The 19,579-nt window shown below is 44.0% G+C and overlaps 1 pseudogene; it reads left to right on the top strand.

Annotated features, from left to right (window-relative positions):
- The first annotated feature begins 7,566 nt into the window (after positions 1–7,566).
- Positions 7,567–9,035, top strand: LOC100423583 (lysosomal Pro-X carboxypeptidase pseudogene; annotated as a pseudogene).
- Positions 9,036–19,579: the final 10,544 nt, after the last annotated feature.

Genomic DNA, 19,579 nt, shown 5'->3' with positions numbered 1-19,579 from the left:
GCTCCCTGCTCAAAACTGTAAAAGGCTGGGGGTGGGAGGGGGACTAAGGGCTTAACAAATCACAGCTGACCCTTAACAAATCACAGCTGACCACAGGTTTGAACTACCCGGGTCTACTTATGCTCAGATTTTCTTCCACCTCTGCCAACCCTGAGAAAGCAAGACCAATCCCTCCTCCTCCTCAGCCAACTCAACATGAAGGAAATGAGGATGAAGACCTTTATGATGATCTGCTTCCACTTAATGGACAGTTAATATATTTTCTCTTCCTTAGGATTTTCTTAGTAACATTTTCTTTTCTCTAGCTGACTTTATTGTAAGAATACTGTGTGTGTGTGTGTCTCTGTGTGTGTGTGTACCATACAAAATATGTGCTAACCAATCAACTGTTTATGTTATCACTAAGGCTTCCAGTCAACAGTAGGCTATTAGTAGTTATGTTTTTGGAGAGCCAAAAGTTATACAGAGATTTCTGACTGTGCGAGGGGTAGGGGAGGTTCAGTGCCCCTAACCCCCATGGTGCTCAAGTGTCGACTGTAGTTAATCCCAGATATGTGTCTGAACGTCACTGGAGCCTTCCAGTAGTGAGTTTCCAAGCCATGGAAGTGTGCAGCAGAAGACAGACAGTCACTCATCAGGGGTGCTGGCCAGAGGGCCTCGAAGATTCTTCCTAACCCTCCGTGTCAGTACTGCTATGAGACACAATGTCTTAAACTTTCAAAAAGAGATTCTGCTCGGAGGGAAGCTAGACCCTGTGGCTGATTGAAAGGAAAAATCTAGAACCAGGTACTCTCCAACCTGCAAATCATCCCCAGAGTGGTTTTTGCCTCCCTCATGTGCTAAAGCAGCAGACCACGGGGTGCCTTAGAAGGAGGGGATAATACTCTTATCCCTGGTTTTAGACAATTAAAGCACTGTTCTGTGTGCTAGTGACCCAAAACAGTTAATGCCCTTCCCAAAGGGGCCCAGCTTAGGCACTGGAAGGATTTGGGGAAAAGCCCACTTTCACAAACTAATCAGAGTTGACATAGAAATAGATCCTTTTTGTCAAATTATGAATGTCTGTGGACCACAACTGGTTGAGAACCTGGAAAAAAAAACCAAATCGAACCAAACCACATGTTGAGCAGATAGGATTATGATAAGGTTCTTTTTGTCCTTTATTTAGATTTCTGTTAATATTTTTAATGACATTTCTTTGTAGGCTTCAAAAAAGAAGAAATCATTTCTCTGAACTTAAAGGACCTTTTTATTAATCGTTATTGTAGGGAGACGAACATGTTCCTAAATGTATCTCATTTTGTCTTTGGTGGCTAATGCAGTGGGCGGAAGGCTTTGGGTCCGTATATTAATAATTCCAAATACGAATTGCCGGAGCCTCGGGCCCTGCAGTTTGCCATCTATGTGTGCTCATTGTTTGGGTTGGTTTGGTTTGACACAGCTAGGTGTGTGGCATTGTTTGGGGTGTTGGTATCCACACAGCGTCAGAAGGGACAGGACACTGGGGCCTCTTCCTTTTTTATAAAAGCCAAAGTTTTCCTCCACAATCGACAGGCTTTGACACTGACTGCTGGATAAAGATGGCAGATTGAACACCTGTATCTAATTCTGACCTCTCCTGAAGCCCTACCAAACCACAGTAAAGAGAGAACAGGAGGGAACAGGAGAGAGAACAATGAGGTTCTGGAAGTTGGAAAACTGATGAAAGTCAAATCTGGCAGTGCAGAAAGCTGAGCTTAACGTGATTTCCATCACAGCACCCTCAAACAACTCAAGAAGGCACTTCTGGAAGTGAAGGTAAAGCAATTGGCTCTGCGGTTACCCCAAACCCACTCCACCACTGCCTCTCCCCAACCCCATCAGGAGACTGAAGATTCAGCGTGTGGAGAAAGCAGAGAGTCTCAGGACTGAGAACATTAGGTACAATGGAAGGTAAGGCTCCTAAAAGCACGAGAGAATGAAATGAGTTATGTCTGCTGGAAGCTGTGGTGGGCAGGCTTTTCTCTCACTCACCTCCCAGAATGCAGGCCAGCAGGTCTTCACCCTCTAGGCAAGATGCTGGAAGCTTCTCCTCAGGGGAATCAGATGACCGAGGAGGAGAGACCTGAAAGTACTGACTTCAGGGGTTCCCCAGCACACGGCCCAGCCAGCTTACCCTACTGAGAAGTTAACAGTCAACAACTCCCACTCATCTCCCCACCACATTCCCCCAGTACAGAATGTCCAATCAGCCTTTCACTCCTGGGCTCTAAACCCAGGGAGATGGCGCCTTTAAGAGATGGCTCTAAATCCATCCCTTTTGACCTTCCCAGTGGAGCTATCTTGAATCTCCTCCTGTCAAATAATGGATCCTTCTAATCAGCAGTGGAAAACCAATCAAGTTGCTTCCATCTTTAGTATCCTTCCTTCAATGCCCTGTTGTCTCCAACTCCACACCACATCCCTTCTCCCCATTAAAGTCACATTTTCTCACCTTCCAGTTATATTTCAACCCACTGCATCCTATCTTCTATCTCACAACCCAGAAAATCTGCCTCGCCCAAGGAAGGGCATGGGAATTGCTAACAACAACAGAGACACCTTGGTCCTTCTCAACTTGGCAGCAACATTCAATAGTGTTGATCAACACCTTCCTAAAATATTCTCTTCCATCAGTTGCCATAAGCATCCTCTTCTCCTAGTTTCTCTCCTGTTTCAGTGACCACTTCTTAGCTTCCTTTGCTGCCTCATCCTTCCCTACCCAACCTATAAATCCTGGCATTCTTTGGGGTGCAGTCTTGGGCTTTCTATTTCTCTGTGTTCTCTCCTTAGTGGATCCTATTCATTTGATTCCCAAATGTGTACCTTCAACTCAGACCTCTCCTTTTTGTCCAAAGTCATCCTTGGAATTTAACTGGACTCACCATTTCCCCTCCAAATTCAGCCCTCCTCCAAAGCCCCTGTGGTAAATGGTCAATATCTGTAGGGTTGCTCAAGTTGAACACCACATTGAGAGTCACTTTGACACCTTCTTCATGTCCCATGTCCAAGTCTTTACTAAGTCCTGTTGATTATATATTCAAAATATACCATGAGTCCATCTCTTTCTGTCCATCTTCATGACCCCAATCCAGCCCCTGTTGTCTCTTGCCTCCTGATGACTTTCCTCAGATTCATTCTTGCCCTTCAGTATGTGGGTTTCTCTTCAAATAAGCTGATCAATCTTTTATTCTTTAATTCATAGTACCCCCCTCTTTTTTCTCCTTTTTCTCCTTTATCCCTTTTGCCTTTGTTAAATGCCCATGCATGCCACAATACCAGGCGTTATCAATACCAGTTCGCATTCCTTCCCTTATTTAAAAAGAAGACTAACATCCTAGCTCATTACAGACACCCCTTCCCCTTCCTCTCCACTTTCTTTTACGTGCCCACCCTTTCTAAAAAAAAAAAAAAAAAAAAAAAAAAAAAATTCAAATGGTTAGCCAACAGAGATTAGTTTAAATTATACGACCCGACCCCAGCCAATGGGGAAAGGATAAACGGGCAAGACTTGCGTCAAAAATAAAGGCTCTCATGCACCTTTGTTCAAGTGTGTTCTCATGGCAACTGGCCAAAGAGGCACCCCTCTACGCAAAAGTAAAATTGCTTTGCTAGAAGTCCTTTGTTCGAGTGTTCAATTTCCTTAAGATTTTAAGCGTTATTCCTAACAAGTGTCACTCCCCCTGCTTCAAACACTCTAGTGGGTGCACTTTGTATTGCATCCAAGATGGGAACAAAATCTTTAACTTGGCCTCTAAGACCGGGGTAATCTAGTTCCTCCCCAGCTAGCTTTTGTTCCTGCCATTCTAGCCTCTTGGGCCTTCTTTCACTCCTTGCCCCTGGGCCTTTGCCCTTGTTGCTTCCTCTGCTCCCCAGTATCCTTCTTTATTCTCCTCTGTATTCAGACAACCCCTCTTTATCCTTCAAATCTCCATTAAATCACTTATTTAAAAAATTATCTGATTCCTCACTCCCACACCACATTCCCATTTAGACAGGACCCCATTATGTTTGCTATGGTTTGAGAACCCCCAGCAAAACTCATACTGAAATGTAATTTGCCAATGTCATAATGTTGGGAGATGGTGCCTTTAAGAGGTGACTAAGTCATTAAGATGAATTGACGTCTTTCTCAAGAGACTAGGTGTGTTCTCTCAGGAATAGTAATCTATTAGTTCTTGCAAGAATAGGTTGTTACAAAGACAGGTTGCTTCTCTTGCTTTGTCTCTCTGCACATGCCTGCTTCCTCTCTGCTTCTTTGCCATGCTATGATACAACACAAGCCTCACCAGAAGCCGAGCGGATGCCAGCGCCAAGCTCTTTGGCTTTCCAGCTACTGTAACTGTGAACCAAACCAATCTCTCTTCTTTATACATTACTCAGCCCCAGGGAGTCTGTTATAGCAATACTAAACAGACTTAAGACAATGTCCATATTCTATTATAGCAACACTAAACGAACGAAGACAATTTCAGTCTCATAGCAGTCACATTCTCCTTTGTAGCACTTGTATGACAGCATTAATTGTGCAAGTGTGGTGCCTTCTCCATTAGATTACGCATGTTGAAGGTAGAGATAATGTCTGTCTTGTTCAATGATGTAACCTCAGAAACTACCACGGGGTCCAGAACATAGTATGTGGTCAATAAATATTTTAAATATGTGATCATGAAAGCTATTCTTGAATTTGAGGACATCTTTTGGAGTACTTTTTAAAATTTTATTTTTGGGTGTCTGCAATCTTCTAGGAGAAAGGAAACAAATCTTATAGTCTATGTCATCCTTTAAAAATTGCAATGTCTGTCTATCCTCAAGTACACATTAGCATGTTGCAGTAATTAGCGCTGTCTTATATTTTGCTATTTTTATTACAATAAAGGAGATGCCAGGGAAATTCCCCTTGTGGGTCCTGAGTATCCAATCAAATGTTGCCTTATTTCATGACTTCTTCCTTTTGGTCTTCAGACTATCCCTTAAAGTGGCTCAACTTAACTGTAGGCCACAAGTTATATGAGGGGTCTTCAAAAAGTTCATGGAAAATGCATATAATGAAAGAACTAGGCTTTGGAAATGGAAATGGAAACTATGGTTTCCATTTTCTGCACCAAAATAAACTCGTACTAACTTGTTATAACATGTCTGAATGGGATCTAGTTTGAGGCACTAAGAATGGTTTTATCATTTTGAAAAAAGCCCCTATCAGAGCAACATGAATTCTGCTAAAACTGAAGCAAGAACAAACATCAAATTTATGGTGATTCTTGGGTAAGAAGAACGGTGAAATCATAGATGCTTTATGAAAACGTTATAGGAAGAATGCTCTGAAGAAGTCAGTAGTTTATGAACAGATAGCTCATTTTCAGAAGGAACAAGAAGATACGGAAGATGAAGCCCACAGCAGCAGACCATCCACATCAATTTTTGAGGAAAAAATTCATCTTATCCATGCCCTAATTGAAGAGGACCAATGATTAACAACAGAAAAAATATCCAACACCATACACATCTCAGTTGGTTCAGCTTACATAATTCTGACTGAAAAATTAAACTTGAGCAAACTTTCCACTTGATGGCTGCTGAAACTGTTGCACCCAAATCAGCTACAGACAAGAGCAGAGCTTTCAATGAAAACTTTAAACAAGTGAGATCAAGATCCTGAAGCATTTCTTTGAAGAACTGTAACAATTGTAACAGGAGATGGAATGTGGCTTTACCAGTATGATCCTGAAGACAAAGCACAATCTAAGCACTGGCTACCAAGAGGTGGAAGTGGTCCAGCCAAAGCAACAGTGGACCGGTCAGGAGACTGTCATGGCAACAGTCTTGTGGGATGCTCAAGGTATTTTGTCTGTTGACTTTCTGGAGGACCAAAGAACGATAGTATATGCTTATTTTGAATGTGTTTTGAGAAAGTTAGCTAAAGCTTTAGTAGAAAAATGCCCAGGAAAGCTTCACTAGAGAGTCCTTCTCCATTATAACAATGCTTCTGCTCATTCCTCTCATCAAACAAGGGTAATTTGGTGAGTGTTTCAGTGGGAAATCATTAAGCATCCACCTTACAGTCCTGATTTGGCCCCTTTTGACTTCTTTTTCATATCTTAATCTTAAAAAATTCTTAAAGGGCACTCATTTTTCTTCAGTTAATAAATGTGAAAATGACTGTATTGACATGGTTAAATTCCCAGCACCCTCAGTTCTCTGAGGGTTGACTAGATGGCTAGTATCACTTACAAAAGTGTCTTGAACTTGATGGAGTCTATATTGAGAAAGTTTATATTTTTTATTTTAAGCTGTTAATTGCAGTTTTCCATGAGCTTTTTGAAGTCTCCTTGTATACACGATGGTGCAACATGTAATAGTGCAGTAGTTTGATTTTAGTTTCAAATGCTAGGTCTGAATTAAAGGCATGTGAATGGCTGTTAGTGATGCAATCTGACTGTGGTTTATGTGTGCATGTGTGGGCCAGCCCTGAGTGCCCAGCCTCTCCCCATCACAGCTATGACTGCTCCCAGCTAAAGTCGCAGAGGAAGCAGATCTTGAGCCTCCCCAAACTGGACTACTTTTTTCGTTTGTTTGTTTGTTTCCTAGATGGAATTTTGCTCTTGTTGCCCAGGCTGGAGTGCAATGGCACAATCTCGGCTTACTGCAACCTCTGCCTCCTGGGTTCAAGTGATTCTCCTGCCTCAGCCTCCAGAATAGCTGGAATTATAGGTTCCTGCCACCACTCGCAGCTAATTTTTTTGTATTTTTAGTAGAGATGAGGTTTCACCATGTTGGCCAGGCTGGTCTCGAACTTCTGACCTCAGGTGATCCACCAGTCTCGGCCTCCCAAAGTGTTGGGATTACAGGCATGGGCCACCATGTCCAGTCTGGCCTGGACTATTTTTGTGCACTGCCCAAGATCTGCTGGTGGAATTCTCCCTTGCTATGGACTAAATGTTTGTATCTCCCTCAAATTTATATGTTGAAACCCTAATTCCCAATGGGATAGTATTAGGAGGTGGGGCCTTTGGGAGGTAATTAGGTTTAGATGAGGTCGTGTGGATGGAATTCATGTTCTTACAAGAAGAGAAGAGACACCAGATCCCCCGTCCTCTGCATGTAGGGACACAGCGAGATGGTGGCCATCTGCAAGCCAGGAAGCAGTCCCTCTCGAGGAACCACATCAGCCAGAACCTTGATCTTGGACTTCCGGCCACTAGAACTATGAGAAATAAATTTCCATTGTTAAAGCCATTCAGTCTATGGTATTTTGTTATAACAGCTCAAGCCATCGAAGACATTTCCCAGCTCCCTTTTCCATAAATCTGCCCTATATTCTCCCCAGTCTGGGGGCTGTCCACTCCCTCCCTGGCTCTAGGTGGAAGGCAGCTGTTGAGTTTACTTTTGTTTAACTCTTATCTGGTGATATTTTGTCATCTAAGGGCTTACTCAGAGAAAAACAACCTGTTCTTAAACTCAGCCTCAAAACTAGAAAATTTCTTTTTAAATAGAGAAAACATTCACTTAATATGGCTTTAGCCATGCACAGCAGCCACTAGCCTAGCCATGGGCCACCAAGCCCTCCTGCTCCTGCTCCTGGCTTTCCTGGTGCCCTGGACCACCACAGCCCTCCAGCTGGCCTTAAGGGCTCTCGGCAGCCTGCACTCACCAGCCAACCCCACATCCCACCTGGCTGTTGCCAAGAACGGCTTGGTTCTCCACTTCCCTCAGAAGGTTGACCATTTTGGATTTAATACTGTGAAAACTTTTTAACAGCAGTATCTAATAGCTGATAAATACTGGAAGAAAGATGATGGGGACATCATCTGGTTCTGCAATAATACGTGGTTCATGTGGGATGGGGCTGAGGAACTGAAAGCTATGTTGGTATATGCGGAACAGTGATACTGTGGAGAGTCCCTGCCCTGTGATGACCCGTTCCAGGATTCTGGACACTAGGATCTCCTGCCATCAGAAAAAGCTCTGGCTGATTTTGCAGAGCTAATCAAACACTTGAAAAGAACAATCCTAGGAGCTGAAAATCGCCCTGTCATGGCCCTCTAGGGCCCCTGTGGTGGCATGCTTGCAGCCTAGTTCAGCACGAAATACCCTAGTTGGAGCTCTTGCAATTTCTGCCCTTATCTGGCAGTTTAAGGATTTGATACCTTCTGGTGTATTTATGAAGATCGTAACTACAGATTTTAGGAAAGGTGTTCTATATTGTTCAGAGAACCTCCGCAGGTCCTGGGATGCCGTTAATCGACTCTCAAATATGGGCGGTAGTTTGCAATGGTTTCCTGACGCAAGACCTTTGAAAGACTGGATCTCTGAAACCTGGGTGACGTGCAGTGGTGAGCTATCCTCATGCACCTAACTTTTTATAGCATTTGCCTGCTTGGTCTATCGAGGTCATGTGCCACTATTTGAAAACACCCAATATATCGGATTCGTTGCTGCTGCAGAATATTTTCCCAGCTGTGAGTGCATATTACTTAGGTCAAGTGACATGCCTGAATAGTTTAGAGGCAAGAACTAGCAGTCTGGGATTCCTGGGTTGGAGTTAGGCCTGCACAGAAATAGTCATCCCTTTTTGTATCGATGACCTGTTTGAACTTCACTCGTGGAACTTGAAGGAGTTTTCTGATAACTGTTTTAAACAGTGGGGTGTGAGACCAAGGCCCTCCTGGATCACTACTGTGTATGGAGGCAAAAACATTAGTTCGCACATAGACATCGTTTCCAGCAATGGTAAACTAGATCCCCGGTCAGGAGGTGGAGTAACCAAGGACATCACAGACACCTTGGTTGCAGTCACCGACTCAGAGGGACCCACCGTTTAGATCTCTGAGCCAACTTCAGTTGAGCCAACTTCGGTGGTGAGATGGCTCACCACCATCTCAGAGGGGCCCGTTGAGATCTCTGAGCGAACGTGGGCCTTCGGTCCCGTGTCTGTGCTGTTAGCCCCCTCTCTGGAAGTTAGACACATGAAGAGATGGATCAGAGAGTTCCACCACAGTGCGGGAAAGCAGCGCTGACAAACTTTTGATGGTTTTTAGTTTCTTCTTTTATGTTCACACCACCCACATTCCTGTTCACTTCCGTTTTCTACATGTAGTTACTTTCCCTTGTTCCTCACTCAATCTGATGGCACGGAGCGGAGACAGAAGAGAGGGTGATGGTGGTGACAGCAGCCATCCCAGGAGTGTGATTTCCTGGGCTCCTGCTGACTGTGTACCACCTCCAGGAAGATTCTCTTCCTGATCGCTCTCCCACACCATCAGTGGCCCTCATCACTGGAGCAGAGTTCCTAACTGCCTTTCACAGAGAGAGAGTCATTTCCTGTGTTTCTCTGCAAGCAGGGATTTCTCCTTGGTTTTGAGGTTGAAGTCTCTTTGACCCATTTATAAGTCCCCACCCTCCCCCGCCCCCTGAAAAGGAAAAGCAGACGATAGATAAAAATGATGTCATTGCAGCTGGTAGGATGTCTGATGCCAGTCCAGGAAATGGGAGCCGTTTCTTTTGTACTGGATTTAATGATTTAATGACTTTGAACTGTGCTGTGAATTTTTTTCTTAGAGATGGGGGTTTCGCCATGTTGCCCAGGCTGGTCTCTCCAACTCCTGAGGCTCAAGTGATCTGGCCACCTCGGCCTCCCAAAGTGCTGGGATTACAGGCATGAGCCGCCATGCCAGGCCTGTGCTTTAAATAAAGAATAAGACTGGACCTTTAAAAACAAACAAACAAACAAACAAACATGGCTTTACATGCACAGGTACAGGCAGAGCTCACACTTACCACCCTTTTAAATTTCACCTATTATATTGATATACTGCAGTTGACTAAGTCATTCCCCTATTGTTGTTCTGCAAATTATTTCCAAGTTTTTGTTACTACAAATAGAATAGCAGCAACTTGGACATTTCAATACTGATTGTTTTTCTCTAACTTTTACATATTTCCTCAAAGCTTCCTGGTTAAAGAGTATGAGTTATCTCATGGCTTTTTCTTTTTTTTTTTTTTTAAGACAGAGTCTGGCTCTGTTGCCCAGGCTGGAGTGCAGTGGTGTGATCTCAGCTTACTGCAACCTCCACCTCCCAGGCTCAAGTGATCCTCCCACCTCAGCCTCCTGACTACCGGTGCACACCACCACAGTTGGCTAATTCCTAAAATTTTTTGTAGAGATGGGGTTTTGCCATGTTGGCCAGGCTGGTCTCTAACTCCTGAGCTCAAGTGATCCACCTGCCTCAGCCTCCCAAAGTGTTGGGATTACAGGCGTGAGCCACCACGCCCAGTCATCTCACTGCTCCTACAGCAAAGGCCACATTGTTTGCAAAAACCACTAAGATGTGTAGGGCACCAGTGATGTGCAAATGAGCCTGCTCTATCTCACACTTACCAGTACTAGGTCTTGTCATTTCTCTTTATTTGAAGCAGTTTAAAAGATACTTATTAAGCCCTTAGAATTAATTATTCATTTCTTTCTATGCAGAGTTATGTTGTAATGAACAAAATGCTAACACTCAGAAATCAATTCGACAAAACAATTTCTGATTATTTTGCCAACAATCAGAAATCTCTGCCTGAAGACCCACAGATTCAACTCTGCCGTAGCCCTTTTCCTGCTCTTGAATGTGCAAGTTATTGGTTTTTAATATCAGTTTTACTTGAAAGGATTTATGAGGACAAATGGTGAGTGACAAAGCAAACAAACAAATAGATAAGCAAGGAAGTATTTCCTTTTCCAACACAGGCCTCCTCACAGTCACTGTGTTCGTTGCAGGCCATCTAGTGGATCCACGTGGGAAAAATGCCCAGCGCCGAGGGAGGGGAGGGAGGGGAGGGAGGGGAGGGAGGGGAGCCACTTTCCCAGGTGAGCGCAGATGGGGCAGGCGCTGTAGACACAGGACGCTGACTTACGGTCCTGTTTCCTCACAGGAGGAAGAGTTGCAGCTCCCAGCAGCTCCCCGTGTACTATCATTCCACGTTTCCTGGGGAGATGATCTGGCCAGGCTCTTCCTGGCTGGGGTGTGTGAGAACCAGCCAGGACTGGAACACAGTTGTTAACATCTACTTATGAAACTGCTTAAAGCTGGGGGCTCAGTGAAAGGCACGACTTTCTAGCACAGAAAACTCCCCACAACTTCCGTAAGCTGAGGGGCCAACGTTACAGGCTTTTATTCCTTCGCCAACCATTCATTTAGTGGCCTGTATACGAGCAATGCTGTGTGCATTCTGCAGGTGGTTCTAGCTGGGGCTGAGTCCAAAGTAGAGGAAAGGACTTAGTTGTGAAAAACCAGTAAATGGTAGACGGCAATGAGACGAGCATGGGGCCACTGTACGACAGAGAAGCAGAGAAGGGTCCGTGGAGGAAGTGGAATTTTGTTTTTCCTCATAAGCTTAATTTTGGCTTTATTTAAACAAAATGATACACACTTGTAAAAATTAATAAAACTAAAAAGTGAATAGTTCCCTCATTCCCCTACGCACTTCCATTCCTGACAGGTGACTACTGTTTAGAGTCGGCTTGGCATAATTAATTCCAGGAGGTGGTTTTTAAACTGAGTCTTAAAGGATGAGATTTGGTCAGTGGAGGGGGTGGGAGAAGAATGATGTGCTGGGACTCTGTGGAGTGGGAAGAGTTAACTATAGATGGGCACAGTCCCATTATCATTGTGAAATTCTAATTATCCTCAAATCCCTTGAGTTTCTGGCAGCCTTCATCATGTAATAAAAAAAAAGAAGAAGAAGAAAAGAAAAAAAAAAGGAGGAAAAAAAGAGTTAATTCATTCCAGACACCTGAGTTCCTTCAGTTTTTTTTTTTTTTTTTGGTTTTCTTCTTTGGTTTGACACTGAGTGAACCCAAGACGATGAATCATAAGGCTTCACCTCATGAATGTTTTATTGCAAGACCTTTGACTTTCAGAACTTTTTCTATTGCACTCAGATCCTCAGACAACTTGATATTTTCCTGCACTCCCTGGCCCTTGCTGGGAAGGGTGGCATTTATTTACCTGCAATTGTGGGGGGTTTTGCTACGCAGAAGCATGTACTTAACTTCCAATTCAGTTACTCACAGCCTCATTCTTTGTAGACCTCTGGACTAGTTTCTACACTCTTCTCCCAGACAACCTATACTTACCTCTGTCAGAGTACTTAACAATCCATATTGAAAATTGCTATTAATTATTTGGCCATATGCAGACCATAAAGTCCATGAAACCTGTCTACTCACTGTGGTAGGCTCAGTGCCTAGGAGCTCAAATATTTGCAGAATGAATGTATGAGTAACGAACAACCAACGTCCTAGAGGAGGTCTTCTATTGTAGGAGTGGCTACAGAGTATATTAGCCACCGTGCACAAGGAATAAACGGATAACTCACTGCCAGCTCAGCACTGCTCCCCACACAGGAAGTCTGAGGTTGGCCTCCTTTGTTGATGCCCGACTCATTTATTCTTGAGGAGCATTAGAACGTTCTGGGATCACACTGCTCGGTGCATGACACACATTCTCTCCAACCCTTTTCCTCCACCTCTTCCCCAGTCAGTGGTGACCCACAGTCAGCACATGCTACAAAATCATCCTTCGCACATGGATGGCATCACTCCATGGCCTGTGCTTACCTCCCCCTCCTGGAGCCTCAGAGGAAGCCAGCCTGTTGCACAGAGTGTGGACAGCCCAGTCACAGGCAACTGCCCCAGCTCCAGGGTCCACACTGACCCCCTAATCCACATTTCCTGTTTCTCTTTTCCTTAACTCTTCAGTTTCTTGATGTCCTCCTCATGTCTGCCTCAGGTCCTCTGAGCTAGTCAGGACAGGCTAGGTGCTGCTGCAACAACAAGCATCCCCCAAATCTTAGTGACCCCATACAGTAAGTTTGTAACTGTCGTAGGTCCATTGCTTGATGTGTGCAGCAAGTTAATATGCCAAGACATTGGGTCACAGCAGAGAAAGAGGTTTAGTCATAGGGCTGATGAATGAGGAGATGGGAGAAACCCTCAAATCTGTGTCCCTGAGGAGTTAGTGTTTTTAAGGGTTTCAGAGTGGGCTGACGTGTGGAGAGAGTTGATTGGTAGAAAAGTGCAAGGTGAAGTCATGGGACAGGGAGAGGCAGAAGCTGTATTCTCATGATGATTTTGCTTCTCTGTGGGGGTCTTCAGACTGGTTGTTGTCAGTTGTTCCACTGAAATTTGGGATCCGGAAAACATCTTCAGGAATTTTTAAACAAAAGCCTGTGAGTCTAACACCAGAGATCCTATCTATAGGAACAATGGGGATGCAAGAGTGGTCGCTATGCAGTGCTGCGTGACTTTCCCTTATAAGGAAGTGGGTCAAAGGGCAGCCTGACACTGGGTGCAGTGGCTCACGCCTGTAATCCCAGCATGTTGGGAGGCCGAGGAGGGTGGATCACTTTAGCCCAGGAGTTGGAGGCCAGCTTGGGCAACACAGTGAGACCCTGTCTCTACAAAAAATAATTTTAAAAACTAGCCAAGTGTGGTGGCATTTGCCTGTGGTCCTAGTTTCTCAGGAGGCTGAGGTGGCAGGATCACATGAACCCAGGAGGTTGAGGCTGCAATGAGTCATGATTATGCCACTGCACTCCAGCCTGGGCAACAGAGCAAGACCCTATCTCAGAAAAAAAAAAAAATAGTGCATCCTGATTAATGCTTAATTGTAACTATATTTCTATCCAGAATGCTTGTCAATCATGTGAGGATGGCTTCAAGCTTATTTCTTGCTGGTCCTACATGTCTAACATGGGTTGGCAGGGGATTTCTACAAACATTTAAGGACCCAGGTTGATGAAGATTTCTCCACACCCAAGTCCCTGATCTCTGTGGCATGAGAAGAAGGCAATGTGGCAAATTGCACACAAGCCCCCAGAGCTCACATTTCAGGGCCACAGCAAGTCATGTGGCCAGGGCTAATTTCAGTGGGTGCAGAGAATTAAAATTTTACCATGAACCAGAAGGAGAAAAGAACCGGAATAGTTATGGATGGTTTTGTGACTGCAGCCTCTCCTCTAACTGACAGTGTGTGGGGATCCGTCAGCCCTGCTTACCTTGGCTGTCCTTCCTGGCTCAGCTTGGCTCGCTCCTTCCATTTTAATCCACCTACGGGTTACAGGGGGAAAAAATATTTCTCTGGCTGAGGAAACCAACCACTACTTCCTGCCAGAGGAAGGAATCGATCATCATTCATGGGAGATGAGAGTCATGTTATTAAGCAAAATTCCCACAGAATTCTCAAACACTCACTTAAGCCTGTAATTTTTACTCAGCCAGTCAGGTAAGTTCCACAAACATTTCTCAAGCCCGTATTATGTACCAAGGACCCTGGGACTTGCTGGGTTATACATTTTAACCCCACACAGTCCCGGCTCTGAAAGGACTCTGATACTAACATGCAGGCAGGCACATTCAAAAACCTCCCAAGCAAGTCTTGCCTTTGCAGGGGTACCGATGGGGCTGGAGGAAGACATCCAAGGGGAGCCCGTGGGGAGAGTCAGCGTGCGTCTCTCAGTCTGAGCTCAGGAGCCGATAATGTTCTCTTCAGCAGAGAAGTTGCATCCAGGAATCTTACCATTGCCCGCTCTGGGCAGGCAGGATCAAAACGCGTCACTTTCAACAAACCAAGGCCTTTCTGAGAGATGCCAGTGAGTGATGTGGTGAACGGTCTTAGCGTGGGTTCAAGTCTCAGCTTCTCCACTTGCAAGTGAATGGCTCTCTGGGCTGTTTTATCATCTCTAAAATGATGTTTTTGTGAGGATTAGATGAGACAATGTCTGCAAGGCACTCACCACAGTTCCCTGAAGACAGCGGCAGCCAGGCAGCATTTGCCTCTGCCGACATCCGTGAGGCATGTCTAAGCGTCTGCGGTGGGTGCCCAATGTACTGGACACTCAGAGAGGGTTCCTTTTTATCACACATGCCCCATTTACAACAAAACGTTTTTAGTAATAATCATTGTATTCATCCATTTTCACACTGCTGATAAAGACATACCTGAGACTAGGCAATTTACGAAAGAAAGATTTATTGGACTTACAGTTCCACGTGGCTGGGGAAGCCTCACAATCATGGCGGAAAATGAAAGGCACATCTCATATGGCAGTGGCAAGAGAGAGAATGAGAGCCAAGTGAAATGGGTTTCCCCTTATCAAACCACCAGATCTCGTGAGACTTATTCACTACCATGAGAACAGTATGGGGGAAACCACCCCCATGATTCAATTATCTCCACCTGGTCCCTCACACAATACATGGGAGTTATGGGAGCACAATTCAAGATGAGATCTGGGTAGGGACACAGAGCCAAACCATATCAGAAATGCAATGACTAATAATAATGGCCAGACTAATGCAGTCAAAGTTCCCTTTCATTGAACTTTGTGTATATAATCATGAGAGTAAAACTTAAAATATAAAATAAATACCCACTACAACAAAGGAAAGATGCAATGGATTCATGCTTTTTAATTCCATTAATTTTTTAAATATAATGAGGAAAACTATGTACCTAAAAACTGGTCTTTCAGCCAGGCATAGTGGCTCATGCCTGTAATCCCAGTACTTTGGGAAGCCAAGGCGGGTGGATCACCTGAGGTCAGGAGTTCTAGACCAGTCTGGCCAACCCAGTGAAAGTTCCATCTCTATTAAAAATACGAAAATTAGCTGGGTGTGGTAGTGCATGCCTGTAATCCCAGCTACTCAGGAGGCTGAGACAGGAAAATTGCTTGAACCAGGAGGCAGAGGTTGCAGTGAGCCGAGATCCCGCCATTGTACTCCAGCCTGGGAGAAAAGAGTAAAACTCTGTCTCAAACAAAACAAAACGAAACAAAAACAAAAACAAAAACAAAAACAAAACAAAACTGGTCTTTCATGGCCGTGAACAATATTAGAGTTGAACAGCAATTGAACAAAAAGCAAGATGAATAGAAAAAATGTATGTCAATTTTAAATATTCACATTTTCAAATATTTTTCAAATGTAATAATGTATTTCACATATGAAGAATTCACACATAACAGAGATAGTGTACTTTCAGGTTGCTTTTCTGTTTCACAGAAAGTACACTATCTCTATTACGTGCAAAGTTTAAATTTTAAATGTAAGTCAAAACTCCAAGTGATTCCACAGAAAGGCACAATTGCAGTAACTCAAATTCTGTTTCTTTATCTTTACAGTCACTCTATCATCAGTGTTCATTTCAAACCTACTACTTAAATGCAGGAATATGTAGTTCCACAGAAAACGAGACACGAACTCAAAGTGAACTTTCTCAAAAGGAACGCAAAGCAAACTTACTCTCCTAAGAAACAGATGTAGCGAGTCCATGCTAATCCAGGGCCAACTGTATAATTGCAAGTTGTCTAAATTAACTTACATGTAGTGTACAACATCTATGAAGAATTGCGGCAGGCAGAATTCTAAGATGGTCCCCAAGATTTCCAGCTCCTGGTCTACAAGCATCTTCTCCATCATCGAATCAAACATTAATATGGGGACTGCTCTGAAGGACTTTGCAAAGATAATTAAAGTCCGAAATCAGTTGACGTTTTAGGAAGATTATCCAGGTGGGCTTGGCCAAATCCCACAAGCCTTCCCGATCTGGTGCAGATATCAGATACGTGGGAAATCAGAGATCTGAAACATGAGAACTATTTGACACATGTGACTGGCTCGAGGATGGAGGGGTCATGAGGCAAGGAATGTGGGTGGTCTTAGGAGCCAACTGCAGCCCCAGCCAGGAGCCAGCTAGGAAGGAAAACTTCAGAACTAAGACGACAGCAAGGATCTGAATTCTGCTAGTAATGAGGATGAGCTGGGAAGTTAATTTTCCCCCAGAACCTCAAGGTGAGGACTCAGCCTGGCAGACAACATAACCTCAGCACTGTGTCCCACAGCAGAAAGCCCACTGTGCCACACTGCACTAGACTTCTGACCCATAGACCTGTAAGCAACAGGTGGGTTTTTTTAAGCCACTAAGTTTGTGGCAGTGTGTTATGCAGACACGGAAAACGAATACAATGGAGAAGTAATATGAATATGTTAAGGTTAATGCAAATAGATTAAAAATCTACATGAACTATAGCCATTGTATAGAACTTAAACCAAAAAAGATGTTTTCATAGGGAGGAAAATTGTATCACTGGCTTTGTTTAGAATTGCCAAAGCACAGTGATAATTAAAAGTGGACTTTTAGTCAGTTTTATTATTACTCTAAAATTCTTTATGGACAGTGGCCCCAACTCCCTACAGCTGAGGGCTGCTCCCTTTGCTCTGCCCTTGGTCAGCCCCTGGAACCCAAAGAGAGGAAGAACCTTCTAGCCCAGGCAGCTATTTAGTAGCAGAGCAGAAACCTAATCTGAGGCCTTTTGACTCCCAGCCCTTCCTTTATTAGGTGGACCTTCATTAAATTGAGGCTGCATGTGTGTGGGGCAGAGCTGTGCCAAGTCTTGTATAGGTTTTCTGATAAAATTCTTAGTAAGACAACCAGCTAGAATCCACTAGGAATCACTAGCAAGAGGCTGCAAAGTTTTGTCCAAAATGAACACCTAATTGATTGAATACTACCTCAACCAAAATGGGGCCAAGGAGATTGTCATCTGTCTTAGTCTGCTCAGGATGCTATAACAAATACTATATACTGTGTGGCTTAAACAATATAAATTTATTTCTCACAGTTCTGGAGGCTGGAAGTCCAAGATTAAAGTGGTGGCTGATTGGGTTGCTGGTGAAGCCTGTCCTCCTGGCTTGCAGATGGCTGCCTTCTCCCTATGTCCTACATGGCAGAGAAAGAGTGCACTCTGGTCTCTTCCTCTTCTTATAAGGACACCAGCCTCAAGATTATGAATTTGGAAGAGACACAGGCATCCAGTCCATAGCACCAACATCTGCCTCTGGACTGGCATACGATTTCAGACCTTTTCAAGGAGGTGATATTTTTATTTTATTTTTTAGAGAAGCTTTTTTAAAAAAAATATTTCAACTTTTATTTTAGATGAAGGGGGTAGACACGCAGGATTGTTACATGGGTATATTGCATGATGCTGAGGTTTGAGGCATGATTGATCCCATCACCCAGGTAGTGAGCATAGTCCCCAGTAGCTAATTTTTCAGCCTTCACTCCTCTCCATCCCTCCTCCCTCTGTAGTCTCCAGTGACTTATAAATGAGAACATGTGCTATTTGGTTTTCTGTTCCTGTATTAGTTCACTTGGGGTAACAGCCTCCAGCTGCATCCATGTTGCTGTAAAGAACATGATTTCATTCTTTTTTTATGGCTGAGTAGTATTCCATGGTGTATACAACACATTTTCTTTATCCAATGCAGATGTACTAGTCTAGACTTGCATAGCTGGAAAGGACCTTGGAGATCTCACAGGTCTCCAAGACAGCTGGGTTCTCAGAGCTGCTTCTGTACTCCACCAGTGGCAATATCACACATCGGGTTTCCCATTCTGAGCACATCCTTCCTTGCTGTGTGATATGGTTAGGCTTTGTGTCCCCACCCAAATCTCACCTTGAATTGTAATCCCCAGGTGTTGAGGGAGAGACCTGGTAGGAGGTGATTGGATCATGGGGGCAGTTTCCCCCAGGCTGTTCTTGTGATAGTGAGGGAGTTCTCATGACATCTGATGGTTGTATAAATGGGGGTTTTTCCTGGGCTTTTCACTCTCTCTTTCTCCTGACAAAATGTGAAGACGGTCCTTGCTTTCCCTTCTGCCATGATTGTAAGTTTCCTGAGGCCTCCCCAGCCGTGTGGAACTGTGAGTCAATTAAACCTCTTTCGTTTGTAAATTACCCAGTCTCAGGAATTTCTTTATAGCAGTGTGAGGACGGACTAATACACTGTGTTTCTTCTAATTAATTAATCACACTGGACATGCAAGGGTCATTTTCTCACTTGCTTCAGGGACCACGGAGCAAGCTCCAGAGTGTCAGAGGGCCTGGGGCAAGCTGGCCACCCCTCACACAGCACAGGGCCACAGCACATTTGTATTCAGAGATACAGTGACCACATTTATGGGTATTTCTGTCACAATTCAGCTTCGAGGCAGAGTTGTGGTTTGTCAGTTACAGTTTGAAGGCATTTTCCATTTAGTTTATAGATGTGTCTCAAATCTGTGAAACTGGTGACCCCTGAAATATCCCTGGACTCCTAGTTTAAGAAACCCTTTGTTAAAAGTTAAGTGCTGTATCTCCCAGTGACAACTGTACCAACGTGTTCTCCAGTAACATACAAAGATGCAAACTGTCGATGGAATATTTGGGCAATGCTTGGTTTTCCAAATAATCTTGACTATGTTGCATATTCAGTCTTTTTCTGATTACTGTCCATATAATAATAATAATAATGGATAACATTTGTGCCTGTTTTTCCCCTTTTGGGTTCTTATGGCTGATCCCAAAGAATGAGCCCACATGGCCCAGCTTTTATGTGAATCCCTCAAAAAGCACAAAAAAAGGGGTCCAATTTTATAACCTACACCAGAAATTCTCAAACGTTTTGGTCTCACTCTTTAAAATTATTGAGGGCTCTTTTTCCAGGCACCTCAGAGGCAATCAGCACTTCAAG

Source organism: Macaca mulatta, chromosome 13, assembly GCF_049350105.2.
Source record: "Macaca mulatta isolate MMU2019108-1 chromosome 13, T2T-MMU8v2.0, whole genome shotgun sequence".
Classification (NCBI taxonomy): Eukaryota; Metazoa; Chordata; class Mammalia; order Primates; family Cercopithecidae; genus Macaca; species Macaca mulatta.
Note: the sequence above shows the minus strand (reverse complement) of the source record. Positions and strands in the feature narration are given on the sequence as shown.